Consider the following 14,327-nt stretch of genomic DNA (forward strand, 5'->3'; position numbering starts at 1 on the left):
TAACCTGGTGGTAGCCAAGGTGAGTAAGGTTTCTTGAACGCAAGGTTTTTAATCGGATAATGCGATCATACACGTCAACACACTTGCATTTATAACTATTGCTATTTGAACAACTGCTACTAGATGGATGGCATAAATTATTACACATTTCCACACATAGACATAATTTACATAACATTGACGTTTTTCGTAGACAGAGAGAAAATTGAGGACGAAACTCTCTGCTCGTCGCGCCTACACATCACTCCTGACTTCTTCAGGGGGATCCCGCTCGCTATCCTTTCGCCTGCTTTCAGATTTCGCTCAATCACAGCAGAGGCAGAGACCGAAAACACACACGCTGAACTGGAGCTAATGAAAAGCAAAAAAAAAAAAGAAAGAAAAGAAAGAAAGGAAAAAAGCTTATCTCGCAAAAATGTACACCTCGACCTTGACTAACGTTAACGGAACAACAAAGTGAGAGGCAGGCATATTTCTGGAACCTATGAGCTACTCTCGCATCTCAGTGTGACTCTCGCATATCGGTTATTGGCTCACGCGTCACCCTAGAAACGCTGCGCCTTTGGTACGAGAGTCACGTGTTGTTGCCTGCATTTCGATAAATGCGTGCAACAGACAGAATGTCATGTTCACACGCATAAGATGCAATGGCACAGCGACGGCATTTCTGATCGTCGTATCTCGAATAAGGAAACGCAGCGTGCCCTGCCCAACGGTAATGGCTTACCTGTGCTGACGACGAAGAGCGACATCGACCGCGACGAGCACTCCACAATATTCGAAAATCGACTGAGCGGGTACCCGTGATGTGCAGTACGCGTAGCGGCCGCTAGGTGACCAACGGCGCTATGCCTATCGATCGGGGACCGCGGAGCGGATAGGTGTCCTTTTTTTTTTTCGTACGTTCCTCCCTTTTTGTGCGTGCATCTATATTTTTGTCTGTGTCTGATGGACGGATAAGCACAGAACAACCAAGGGCGTTTTCAAGTTGTACGACTATATGTTTCGTCGCTTGCTGCGTTGTTATGGTAGGAGTCGTACTAGATACTTGCACTCTCAGTATGGCTAAGCAATCTGCAAAACAATATGTAAATACTCGTAAATAGACAACATCATTATTAATGAGTACTGACTAAAAAAAAAGTTGTTCAAATGGGAAGACTCTAGCTATCTATAATATGTTTATTCATATAAATAAGCCAGGTCTGTATAGGAGTGCTATGTTGTGCACCAAGGACGACAATAAGCGACGCCGCGGTCTCTCAAGCAGCAAAAGTCATGCACGCTCTATGTACTGTATCATTCATTATACTGGTCACATATATCCACAAGTATCCACATTGTATCCACAAGCAATTATTCACTGAACCGACGCTACCGGATGAATCAGCGAGGAAACAAACTCGCGAAGTTACGAAGCGCCGTCATAGCAAGTGGTTCATTATCAACCGTAGAAGATGCTATCAATATCACATAGTTTCCATTGTAGACTTCTTCTTGTGTAGACTTCTCGTGGCCAGAGCTGTGAAGCGACTTGTTACAAGTAATTAAGCTGTAATAATTAATTAAATTTAGGATAACTAATTACTCTATCTGAATACTTTCAGAAGTAACTAACTCTAGCTGGAATTTAATTACCTAATGTACTTAATTACTTTAAGTACTTACTGTAATTTACTTCGTAAGTTATACCACGGTCCTTTCGTAGTCTTATTTGTGTCCACGAAATTCCATCGGAGAACAATATGAAGAGATGCGTGCCTAGGGCGGATCACTACCGCGCGGAGCTGCGCACTTCTGTAGTTTGGGAGAAAACGCCGCCTGACACCGGGCAACTCTCTTTTTCTGCCTGTGCTTTGATCAGGAACAAGCTTCTTTCTGAAATACACGTGCATCCTTGACTGTGAGTAGATTTCGGCTGCGAATCTCTGCATGCCGTAGACGTGTTGTGTCCTGGCGCGTCGCTCAGGATATAACTCTCGTGAAAATGTGTTGTTTTTCGCAATGCCATCGAGCGAGCGAAGTCTAGAAAGCGCTGAACTGCTTCGTTTTCCTGTCTTTTTTTGCCGAATGTCGCTGCACATCTTTTCCCGTTAGAAGGGCATGAAGCTTAACTTGGCTACTTCCAGATCACGCCTGCCGCAAGTGGCAGAGAAGATTCACCACTGACGTTGAGTAATGCAAACAAGTCTGGCCATCCAAGGCCGTAGTAGATTCAGATATTCCATGTGTTGCCCTGGAACATTGTTTTTGCTTATTAACGTAATTGATGATGTACACTCTAAATCTGGTACCTTCTAGTAAAGGGTACAAATTTCAACATTTTTACCCCCTATTTCAGAAGTTACCCTGTAACCTATGGGCAATACCCTCTATAAAAGTTACACAGTTCACCTATAAATAGAGGTTACTGTCTCCTAACCGCCACACCGACGTAGAAGTTACAGTTTCGCGAGTCATGGCTGTCTCTAAGACGCCCGCCTCTTCACAGACGCTATGGAACAAATGGTGCTGAAAAGGAGCTGTCATCAGTGCAGAACGCATACTGTCATTCGCAACATATAGCTATAATATACGTATGTCATCAAAGGCATCCAGTGGCGAAAAGCGAGTGATCAATACATGTACAGGTTCACATGCACAACAAATGAAAGAAAGAGATAATTACAACTGGAGAATATGTATTATTTAAGTGGCAGACCTGGAACTACAGATGAGGCAAGAGCACGAGGACGTCACAGTGCCAACACTTCAGCTGTGGTGAACGACATTCAATTTCAAGGAGGCATACTATTTACAGTCTTCACGTTGGTGGAACTCCCTCTCCAGTACGCCGAAAACATTTCTATTCCTTTCTGATATGTCAAAATGACACACCAGCGACGCGGCTATGGTTAATCAGAAGCACATGAAGAAGTGAAACAAGGACTACAAAGTGCTAAGCAAATAACGGACGTAACACACACACGTACACACTGTGTTGAACCTTTGAACCGTGTTGAAGAGACAGACTGTGCTGCGATTAGTGTTCCTAGACTGTCCAGCAAAAACGTAACTACGTAAAGTTTGTAGTGAACATACCGTAGAAATACCCTGATAAAGTTCCATCACTTCAACCTTGTGCTTTCTTCACAGTTCTGAACACGATCCGCAGTTCGTACTGACGCAGAAACACAATAACTTAACGCACACTGATCTGAAACGCTCGTACTGAATGATTGAATGTGGGGCTTGAACGAGAACACAGAGACCTTTGAGCAGTACCTTTTATACAAGTTATTTTGCAAAGAAACAAGAAAAACAAACGAAGGAAATTCAAACGCGGAATTCGTTTAGAAGTTACAACGTTCCTATAAAGGGTAAATTTATAAGTTACGTGGATTGAATTTCCGTTGAATTCTGAAGTAACCTCTATTGCTCCTCCTATATAGAGGACGTGTAACCTCTGCGATAGTTGGAAATCTACGTCTATATAAAGGTTACACATTGCTAAAAGTTACAATAAAGTGTACCGAGTTAAGAGTGTAAAACTTCCCACCCATCATCCTGTAATAAAGTTGTTGTTTATTAATGCCCCTGCATGCAGAGGGGCATGTTGGGAAGGCTCAGACTTTCAGAAATGGTTCCTGGCAGAAGTGATTGAGCAGGAGAGCGGTAAAACCGATTCTTCTTTGCAGACGCTGACGGTATGAACTTTTAAATCACGTAACGCAAGGCGATTAAATCGAAAATGCGCAAGATGTATGTAGAAACAACATTCAATCATATAAAGCAAAATCTTACGCATTAGGGCTTCTTTCTTGCTGTTTTCTTTTAGGTAGTGGTCTTCACTAGGCCTAACGGTATAGCGACGAAACGTAATACGGTAGCGACGAATATCATTTTCGCGTAAATAATGATGGCGGAGCGAAAGTTGAAACTGCTTTTGGAAATGCATACATGAGGATGTATACTTACAGCATGAAATTAAAGTAGTCTGAAGTAGTCTGTGAGTAATGTTTGTCACGAAATCTCCGCTTCGCCGTTTCAAGCACCACCTTCTATCTCGGAGAAATTTTGGTGTCACGGTGACACCCACGGAAAACGGCAACCAATGAAAGGCGCCAAATTTTGATTGACAGGTCAAGACTGTTTCTTAGGCTCCTCCTAATGGCCAGACTGCTTTTTAGTACAGGACACTGCCCTGCTGAACATGCGCATGCCGCCGTGCGGCAGCTCCGTTCCCTTGGCTAACTTTCCGTCGGAGTTTCGTGACCACGAAGAGTATCAAAGGATCGTGCTTGTACGCTGGGGAGAGTTACCCAGTCAACACACATTGCTGGTAGAATGCAAAATTAACGTTGAATATTGCTGAACAATGTAGAATGCAAAATGCGAACATTGGTTCCGCGCTGATTTTACGTAGTCAATTCAGCATGTCACGTGAATATAAAGTGGATTTGTTGCAAATTAACAGTAGATTGAACGTTGTACGTGAAAACAGCGTCGATAACTGTAATGGAAAGTCACAGAAGGACAGACATCGAATCTACAACGTTGCTTTGGCAAAAATTTTGCCTCATGCCTTTAGCAAAAAGCAGGCTCAAACAATGTGGATCTGCCGTGCAGGCCGTTCAACAGCGCTTTACCAAGGTTTCTTTTGCGTGATCCTACTCTGTTAACATTGCAAAAGATCGTACAAAGAAAATATTAATATGGCAATAATTCCATACGTGGAAAACCTACAGCTGATGGAAAACCACTAAGTGCCCACCCAGTGATCCACACACGGGTATGTTATGAAATTCAGAGCATCTTGAAAACCGTACGTATAATCAAATTCCATACATTTCAAGGAGAAATAAATGTCTGGGCGTTTGAGCCCCCTTTTCTCCGCCATCCGCCTTCACTCCATCTCCTTAACTCTGCCCCCCTGCCGTCTGAGACCCTCACACCACCGTACCACCGCCAACCTGGAGCCCGGCCAGCCGGTCACAGGAGAAATCTGCGCAGAACGCGTATTTTTTCGTCAGGCGCAGAGGAGAGAATCACGTGATGCCCTAGACCGCTGCGCCGTTGCAGCGGTTAATTTCAAACTAGTGATGGTCAAGTCAGTTCACTTTTGTGAACTAATTCATTTAGTTCAGTTCATTCCACTGAACTGTCTAAAAGAATAGTTCATTCGTTCACCTGTTCGCAATGAAACACAATCAAGTAATATAGTCCCAAACTTTAAAGTGACTCGACCAAGACAGATACAACAAAATGATCTTGGAATTCAGTTTTCCAAAGGTTCGAGCACATCAACATAACAAACGTAATCTTTTAGGTCGCTGTTTTATTTTGCTTTAATTTTCTTTCTTTTCTAACTTTCTTTTCTAAGTAATGCACAGATAAATATGCAAGGTGCCGTCATCGTTCAATGTTACAATCGTATTTTTCTGATCACTTACGTCCGCTTGCTGCGAGCTTGAGAACACAGAAGTGTGATAGAGTAACTGCAGTTTCAACTCATTTCATTCAAATGCATGAGAGAGCTTGAGTACAACGTCTAGCGTTGTGGAGGAAAAACTGGGAAGCTTGCAGTGTATTGCCGCAAAAATAGCGTGCCCGCTCCAGGGCGTGCCAGTCACAAACACTCAGCCAGAAGTCAGAACATAACGGCGCCACTAGCAGTCCACAACTGCGAGAAGGAGCTCAGTGCGATCTCAGCGCAAACAGTTCTAAAGGATTTACTCTTGTTCAGCGTTCGTCGTTCATATAGTTCACTTGCCCACAGAGCCAGCGGAGCGGCTTTGAACGCCGTATGAATTGAAGTTTCAATCCATACGGCGTTCAAAGCCCCTCCGCTGTCTCTCCCTCCCGCGCTTTTCCTTAAGCGCATGCACTGTGGACGAGCAACAGTCCTGACAGGCGCTGCGAGTACTTCCATACGACCCGCGGCATCGTTTAGTTCTTTAGTTCATCCAGTTCTCTTCCTTCACACCTTCACACAGTCCACTCGAAGCTCTCCCTTCCCGCGCCCATGCTGCCCACTACCTACGGGACATTCACCTACTGTATGAAAGCTCAGGTTTCGGGGCTGCTGTTTGCAGGCTGGCACAGTCGCTTCCGCCCCCTCCGTCGCGCCTGCTATACGCTCCACCTTTGTGGACCCTCGAGCTGCCTCCGACGGACCTGCGCATTCCCGACATGTCCCGCAAAAACGACACTCCTGTCCTCGCTGCGCGCCAGTTTGCTCTTGACCATTTGAACTCTGTCCACGGTCAGCGTAAAGGAATTTTCACAGATGGCTCGGTTGTGTACGGCGCGTCGTCTGCAGCTTTCTACATACCTCACAGCGATACTACGCAGACTTTCAAGCTGCCGCATGAAACTTCATCCACCGAAGCGGAACTGACAGCCATCTATGAAGCGCTCAACGCCATATCCGGTTCACAGGCCGACTCGTGGTCCATCTTCACGGACAGCAAGTCAGCATTGGAGACCTTGGCGTCGTACCGGTGCAGTGCTATTTGCGATCTCCGCACGCTTGTAATCGCCAGATACAACGAGCTCTTGGCTTCCGGCCACAGCGTACGGCTCCAGTGGGTACCCAGTCACGTCGGGTTGCCCGGAAATACCCGTGCCGACATTGCTGCGAAACGTGCCCATACCACGGCTGCCTTGAGTCTCAGCGTCCCGCTTTCAATGTCTGCCTGCCTGCTCCAAATACGACGCTTACGCTCTCGCTGTGTCCAAGATTTCACAGAACGTGCCATCTCGCCCAATACATTTCTGCACTCCATCGACCCAAAAATGCAATACGTCCCTCCCCCAAACATCACGAGGAGGGAGGCGTCCGTTATCCACCGTCTTCGGTTAAGCGTGGCTCGAACGCCAACACGGCTCTTCCAACTCAACACGCTTGACACCCCTGCAATGTGCAGCCTGCTCTACCGAGGGCAACACTTCCCACCTACTCCTCCACTGTCGCCTGTTCGCCGCTCCCCGTGCCACTCTGATGGAGCGGCTAGCTGCCCTAGGGCTCAGGGAGGTCACGCTGGCAACGCTACTGGGCCCTCTGCAACGCCCCATTCAGTGGCGCGTCGGAAGGGAACTCGTACGCTTCCTTACCGACACAGGGCTTGCGCTGAGCCTGTGACTGCGCCTCTTCTTTCGCTCTTTCCGATTTGTCTTTCTTTTTTCTTCTTTCTCTTTATTTTTCCTTTTCTCCCTTTTCCTTTTTGTAAGCAGGAATAGCAAGTCGGCTGCTGGAGCCAGGCTAACCTTTCCCCTCTTTCGTGTTTTTTGTTTTGTTTTGCAATAAACCTATATCCCCCCCCTTCCCGCGCCACCCGCGCTTTTCCTTAAGCGCATGCGCTGTGGACTAGCACCTTCTCTGACGGGCAACGGCAGGCCCTGCGAGTGCTTCAAAACGTCCCGCAGCATCGTTTAGTTCTTTAGTTCATCCAGTTCTCTTCCTTCACACCTTCACACAGTCCACTTGAAGCTCTGCCTTGCGCGCCGCCCGCGCTTTTCCTTAAGCGCATGCGCTGTGGACGAGCAGCAGTTCAGACAGGCAACGGCAGGCTCTGCACGTACTTCAAAACGACTCGCGACGTCGTTTAGTTCTTTAGTTCATCCAGTTCAGTTCCTCCACACCTTCACGCAGTCCACTTGAGCGCAGCGTCACAGCCACTCAAGGCCACAGCGTATGCGCCGTGGTCCCGTGGTCTCCCGCGATTCTTCTTGCGCGCATGCGCTTTGTTAGCGTTACAAAACGTTCGTTAGATGGCGCAGATGTCAGACTCAGAAGCGTATCAAAGCGTATGGCGTATGCGTTGTGGGTGTCGAGGCTCATTGAACTGAATTGCGGAACTAATGCTTTTGTTGTTGTTGACCTAGTTCGTTCAGTTCACCCGAATGACTAGATCAGTTTGAAGGGTTCGCCCACGAACGACACATCACTATTTCAAACTGTTCCAGACGCCACTGGAGGATGGAGTCGAGAAGCGTGATGGCGTCTCGATGTCTTGGAGGAGTGCGGTAATTTCCAGTGCAAACAGCTCCAGCACACGTTGAGTGAGTATCCCTCGTATTTAACGGACGCACCACATGCGGCCACAGTCTGAACAGGTGAATCGCCGTGGTGTCTTTGTTTATTAGCGTTCGTTTGAGACTTTATTGTTCTTCCAGTCGATTCAGCCCACCCAGTTCATGAAAATGAAAACGAACCTGGCTATGCTTGTACGCACATTAGGATGCGTGTGCTACTTTTAATTTGTGGTTGATTCACTGTAGTGTTCATCTCACATGTTCTTTCAGGACTCGTAAATATCTCTTTGAGCAAGCTTGGAATCGTTGAAAAGAGATAAACTGATGTTCTGAGGCTGGAACGACATAGAAGGGACAGATACAATACATACATCTTTCATCGTTGGAATCGTTTACCGTCTAATGCGCTTCAGGTAAGAATGCTACTTAAATAACAAAATTATCTAACGTTGATATGTTTGTATCATGTCTGTGTCGTTTTTCTCAGTATGCTTCCACGACGGAACTTCTACTTGGCCGGTGAGTTCAAGATATTGAAAAATACGAAGGAACAATGAAATCGGTAGCCGTTCATAAGGCAACAAGGGAACAGAGGCAACAGTTGCGTCGCTAGCAGGCAGGATACTAGCTAATTATACTGGTGAGTAAGATCGACGATCCTTCTTATTTACATAAGGTGGAGATATTGTGATCGTGATCTGTGTAAACGGACGCTGTGTGATTTGCAAACATAAATAACCACAAAGTGGTCTCGACACAGGTATGAGCAGCTCAACAGTTGGCACTTCACGATTTTTTACAGATGCAACGTCCAAGTGCCTACGTGTACAGATAAGCAGAGGACCCAACACAACCACAAGCCAATAGTGCAGAAGAGAAACACGATGGCTATAGCAAATTCAAGTCAACACCTATGCCATACGTGCTTTGTGTAATAAAGCGATTCTATTCCCCACTTTCCTGCGAAATTACCTTTATACAAGACTTGGAATGTCTAAATGGACATTCAAAGTGTTAAAGGGACCGAAAAGTGAATATAAACCTATCGAAACTTTTTGTTCAGCGAAAGGCTTGAACCTTCAAAAGCTCGAATATCAAAGAACTCCGCTGAAATCGCTGTAGTTTTTCTGTAATCGAATTTTCCATGATTGCATGTCCAGGGACCTAGTAGGAAACCGAGCAGTCTGTCAACAATTGCATCACCCCGCGCCATCTGTCGAGGACGCATGTAATACGCGCGCTTCCGGTTCGCTAATCCGGAGAAAACGAAAATGGCCTTAGCATTTGTGACCACCTTCTACGTCGAGAATGTCGAACTTCTTGAACATGAGTGCGCTGTAATTCCGCATTCGAGAAGTATCGGTCACACAACTTCTGTTCGTTGCGATAGCGTGCTGGAAAGTGTGTTCTTCGCAGCAGGAGATTCCTCGTCCAGAGATTTACCGGAGTCACATTCGTCCTCACCAGTAGCTCACCGCGCCGTGAAGACGGACTGGTTTGTGAAATTTACATGTATCAGGGAGAACCGCTTGTGCAAGCCGAAACAAGTGCAGTTTTTTCGTCGTGCAGCTGTTCATGTGGGAAATGCAAACCGATCGATACCACGGACCAGTGTTTTTGCTGCCGAGAGGTCGTGAATGCGTGTGAAAAGCAGAGACAATTGCATCACAACTAACGAATATTTCGAAATACTGTGTCTGGACACTGAACTACTGCAAGTGTATTTTACATACATCCGAGAAACTGAAGAGCATGGCAACATACGCAGAAGCGCCGTGTGGTCTTTACGCGCTACTTGAACGGCAAACTGGACGGAAAACCCTTATTTCTGCAGGAAATTCCGTCATAAAACCAGTCGGCTATTCACAAGGAGGATATGGGGCGCTCTGAGAAAGTACAATAGAAAATATTCTTCCTGCATGCGTCGTTCATGCTATTAGGGACGCTTTCCCCATCAGTGGAAAAATCAGACTAGTAGAAATGTATATATTGAACATGAGAACATGAGACATATTGAACATCTTTCATCATGATTTATTGATGTCAGCAAATTTTAATTTCTTGCTTGCTGCAAGTTTTTCTGATTGCTGTTTTCTTCTCTTTTTTTTTTTTTTTTGCAGTCACAGCATATTATAATTATTAGTTTGTTCCTTGAGGGTTAAGTAACCTGGGGGCATACCTGTATTTGTAGATAATACTCATGTCTTTTATATATGAGGAGTAAATAAGGTAATTTTCGCCAGTGTCACTCAACTGAACCGTGTTCATAACCTTTTAATATACTTCTTATTTACCAGATTTCCAAATGCCAATTAATATTTGAACCGAGATTGGGATTTAACACTTCATTAACTCTGTTTTGCTATAAGGAGTACTTGTAACTGATTCATTATCATATCACCAACTAACATTCGTAAAGAAGGACTTCAGGGCTGGTTTCAAGTATTGCAACCCTTAACCTGGGTTCAAAGTTAACCATGCAGCATTGGTGTGGGAATAATACTCCAAATGGTTGAATAATTTATTGTGTAAGTTCTCTGTTGCTGTAACTGAGGTATATTTTTGTAAAGTACTTTTGACAGCCCTGCAAATTTAAAGTGGCTTCAGTGTACGCGACAAACGCATCGTAACATTTAATTGAAATATAATGTAAGAGCAGAAGCAACATTTTGTCACAACTCAAACTATAGCCTTCTCTTTTTATTGTCCAGTGATTTAAGAAACCGAGCAGGGCTTCCTACCCTCTGATGTTTTGACATGCTTGATAGAGTTGCAAAACCTGCAACAAAATAAACAAGAGAAGTATAAACAGTTTTGTCTTTCCCTTTTAACAAGAAAGTTATATTTTACCATTTGTGCACTTTCGTATTCTGTGTTGATGAAAAGATTACAGGAACAATAATGCTGCAGATAGATACAACAATGACCTGCCATCTTGATGGAGATGAAAACTTTTCTTCACGTGTGCTAAGTGAGACAAAAGAAATGTACAATGAAGGTTGTACAAAAACAGCAAATCTACGTTGACTAAAACTTGATATATGTGGATGTCACCGCATGTAGTTTCCATCCAAAAGTAGGACTATCGGCAAGGTTGTTTGGTTGTTGTTGGTAGGTTGTTGGCATGTTGATGTGCTATACCGTTGTAGCACATCAATATAGATGAGGGGCAAACACAATAGACAAGCGTGATGGCTGAAAACTCTCAATTGAAGATTTGTCTAACACAACAATAAACTGAAAGCATGAGTAGAAAAAGGCAGTGCCAATGCAATGCATGGAGAACCACATTAATATCTGCGAAGGTCGGATCGGAAGAGCAATAAAGAGAAATGACAGTTGTGTCCGGTATAGGCAAACTCTGCAAATTCAGGACCAATATGATGTGGTACCCTTGCATGGCTCACTGCAGCTGTGACACACTTTGAAACATTCCAGTGGTGGGGCTTCAAAGACAATGAACCACTGTTTCACTGGGAATTGAAGTGTAGAGGATGCATCACTAGAAAATTAATTATCGTTCCTTAGTCTACCTCAACAGGAAGTATTTCTCTACCCTTCAAAGAATATAGTAGTTCTCATCGGTTTCTTCTCCTTCTGTTGACGTCATACTAATGTTCGGCACCTGTCCAAAGACCCCCAAAATGCCAAAAGTCTGCAACACGTAAAAGATCTAGTGCTTCCATCTGTGGACTTTGCATACCTGTTTTCAGCTATTTCAGCCATGTGAACTTGAGTGCCTGGATGACACACACACACACGAAGAGGTCTTGCGCCACTTCAACACTGGAAGGCCCCTGAAATTAAATTTGTAGATGTTGACAATGTTCAGCACGGGACAAGTAGGATAACATAAGTGAAATGGAATACGTCATCGCTATATTATAATTTATACATGTGTGACACCTGTACATACCTAAGACGTTGTGTTGAACTCGTCACATCGGTGAAGCAAAATCACCGGTTACTGAACGGCAGTTTGCTTTGGACGTCTTTGCAATTCGCCTTCTACGGCATCTTCGTAGTCATCGGCAGCGAAATGAGCTCAGGACACAGGACACGACTGCTGTACCTAATAGCCGAGTGCTTCGAACCACATATATTTTCGCGCACTGTCCTGAGAACACGCCCGTCGTCGAAGATGAATGAAGATGATTTTCTCATCCCCGAACACCAAAACTACACCAGGCATATAGGTCTCTCTAATACGAGACACAGCAGACACAGACGTGTCATTTACTTCAATTTTCTGCTTCGCGCGACCAACACGACCACGCACGTAGTAGACAATACACGCCATAACACAGAGACGGCCTTGCAGATGGCGCGGCGGATCGTAGCGCGTAGCGGCGAAGTAGCTGAATGCTTTATTAATGCTTTTTCAATGTAGAAACTATGGAAGTGAGCGTCATTTTTTTAAAATTGTGTTTAGTTGTAAGATAATATGCGTCAACTTTGTTCTCTACAAAATTAACTCTCACGTGGTAAGGGTTGAGCAATCCCTGGGAGCCCTGGACCCGAAACCCAACTTGCTCTTTTTCGCCGTTTGTTGGCAGCACCGTCCATGTGCGGGGCAACTCTAATGAGCACTTTCATATAACCGACGAATGCTTCAACGAATGCAGTTCGAGTGGTCACGATACATTCCTACGTCGTTCATTGCGGTCGCGCATGATGCTGCACAATATACGTATCTCGTGTAACAAGCCTGGCAATCGCACGATGTGCATGAGCAGAAAGACGGTCTTCTTTCTTTGAAGAGCAGTCCTCTGCAGGTATATGCTCAAACGACCACCAAGTCTCACGTTGTTGCTCAATCGCTCCCATTCCTGCACTTGTAGTAAAAGCAGCAAACGGGTTAACGTGAATGGCAGCTGAACGGTTGAACTGCGAAGTTCGGCGAACATAATCACAATTTCACGCCGAAAATGTTGTTGAGGTGAGTTCGGGGTTGTTTTCATCGTTCAATAGTTCTCGGGATTACCTCGGACGAAACGCTCATTGTAGCCGGCGGCCATAACTGGATTTCTTCGCAAACTGGAGAAGACGCCAGGGAAGTCAGAGAAAGCCTCAGCTTTCAAACAATCAGAAGCACGATTCTCTATCTGCGTAGATGAAGCAGGTTTATCCCATCTACGTCACAAAATTGCTGCGCCCATGCCTTGTTTTGGTTTCTTTGATGAATTAATTTCCGTAATAGGAAGACAAAATTGAGAAACGAAGGTGCGTTTCGGAGGCAGTTGAATGTGCTCGTTCTGAATATCACAACCGTTTCAACACATCGGGAAATTCGGCGTAGCTGACCTTTAAGTATCAGAGTCACACGAACATTCTCAGTGCGCACTCTGCGCGACATGAACAGGGCGCTAGGTACCACAAAATCATTAAGTAACTCTTTATCTGCGGATTTCGAGCAAAACTGACACAGCACAATGGTTGACAATCCTCGTTGGAAGCCATTCGCCTTTAAAAACACCTGAAACGAGACTGGACGTTGAAATACCAATCGCATAATTTTGCTACGCAAATGAGTCGAAACCAAAAGCGTAGATCAGGAGAGCTGGGAGGATAAGCTTATACCATGTCAGTGGGCCATGTGCTTTGGAGCAACGCAGAGGGATGGAGTTCAGATCAACCGGCCCAGGTAGGCCCTCCGATGGTGAAGTCATGCTCTCCTGAGGCGTGCGGTTTCGTTACATGCGACAATTCGGCGATTGACGCTTCAACGTAAAGGTTGGTCCTCACTGGTGCGTTTTGACGCACAGGCATGCGTTCCGTTGGCACGCATCCTCAGCGCTCAACGCAGCGCAATGCATTGACATGTTCCCACTGCCACGGACCTACGTCCGTCGGTTGACACATGCGGTCGACGAAGCGCACCAACGTGGGTTCAGTGCATGCCCCTACAACAGCACAGACGAAGGCTTTACGATTGAACATCGTTTTATAAAGGTGTTTTATTTGCGTGCTGTGGTGCCTCGATATGCAAGGTCCAGAAACGGTGACGCTCAGAGATGCTTTCGCTGGATTTCTTGTGGCCCAGTATTCCTCGGCGGCGCCACTCTTGCAGCAGAAATTGAATGAGACAAGAACACACGTTCTCACGCTGAACTACCTTTTTTATAATCTAGCCTCGTCTTGTTACCTCCATTTCGCTGCACTTGTTGCCACTATGGCAGCACAATGCCACTATGGCAGCACCACATTCACAAAACTACACAACGTTGCTCCGTTGGCCGCCATTGCTGTTTACCTACCAAGTGCAAACTGCGCAAGCGTCTGGTTCGCCGCTCTGATTGGTCTCCTTGCTG

General features: G+C 45.4%; 1 protein-coding gene across 2 annotated transcripts in view; it reads right to left on the minus strand.

The window, feature by feature from the left end:
* LOC135372798 (synaptic vesicle glycoprotein 2C-like) overlaps positions 1–773 on the minus strand; it is a 767,922-nt gene extending 767,149 nt beyond the window's left edge. The window contains exon 1 of one of the 2 annotated variants that reach the window (XM_064606261.1): positions 728–773. The gene's annotated coding sequence lies outside the window, so the exon portion shown is untranslated. The remainder of the gene's footprint in view (positions 1–727) is intronic. The other variant, XM_064606262.1, reaches the window with a different exon arrangement.
* Positions 774–14,327: the final 13,554 nt, after the last annotated feature.

The sequence above is a fragment of the Ornithodoros turicata genome, unplaced genomic scaffold (assembly GCF_037126465.1).
Source record: "Ornithodoros turicata isolate Travis unplaced genomic scaffold, ASM3712646v1 Chromosome17, whole genome shotgun sequence".
NCBI classification, from domain to species: Eukaryota; Metazoa; Arthropoda; class Arachnida; order Ixodida; family Argasidae; genus Ornithodoros; species Ornithodoros turicata.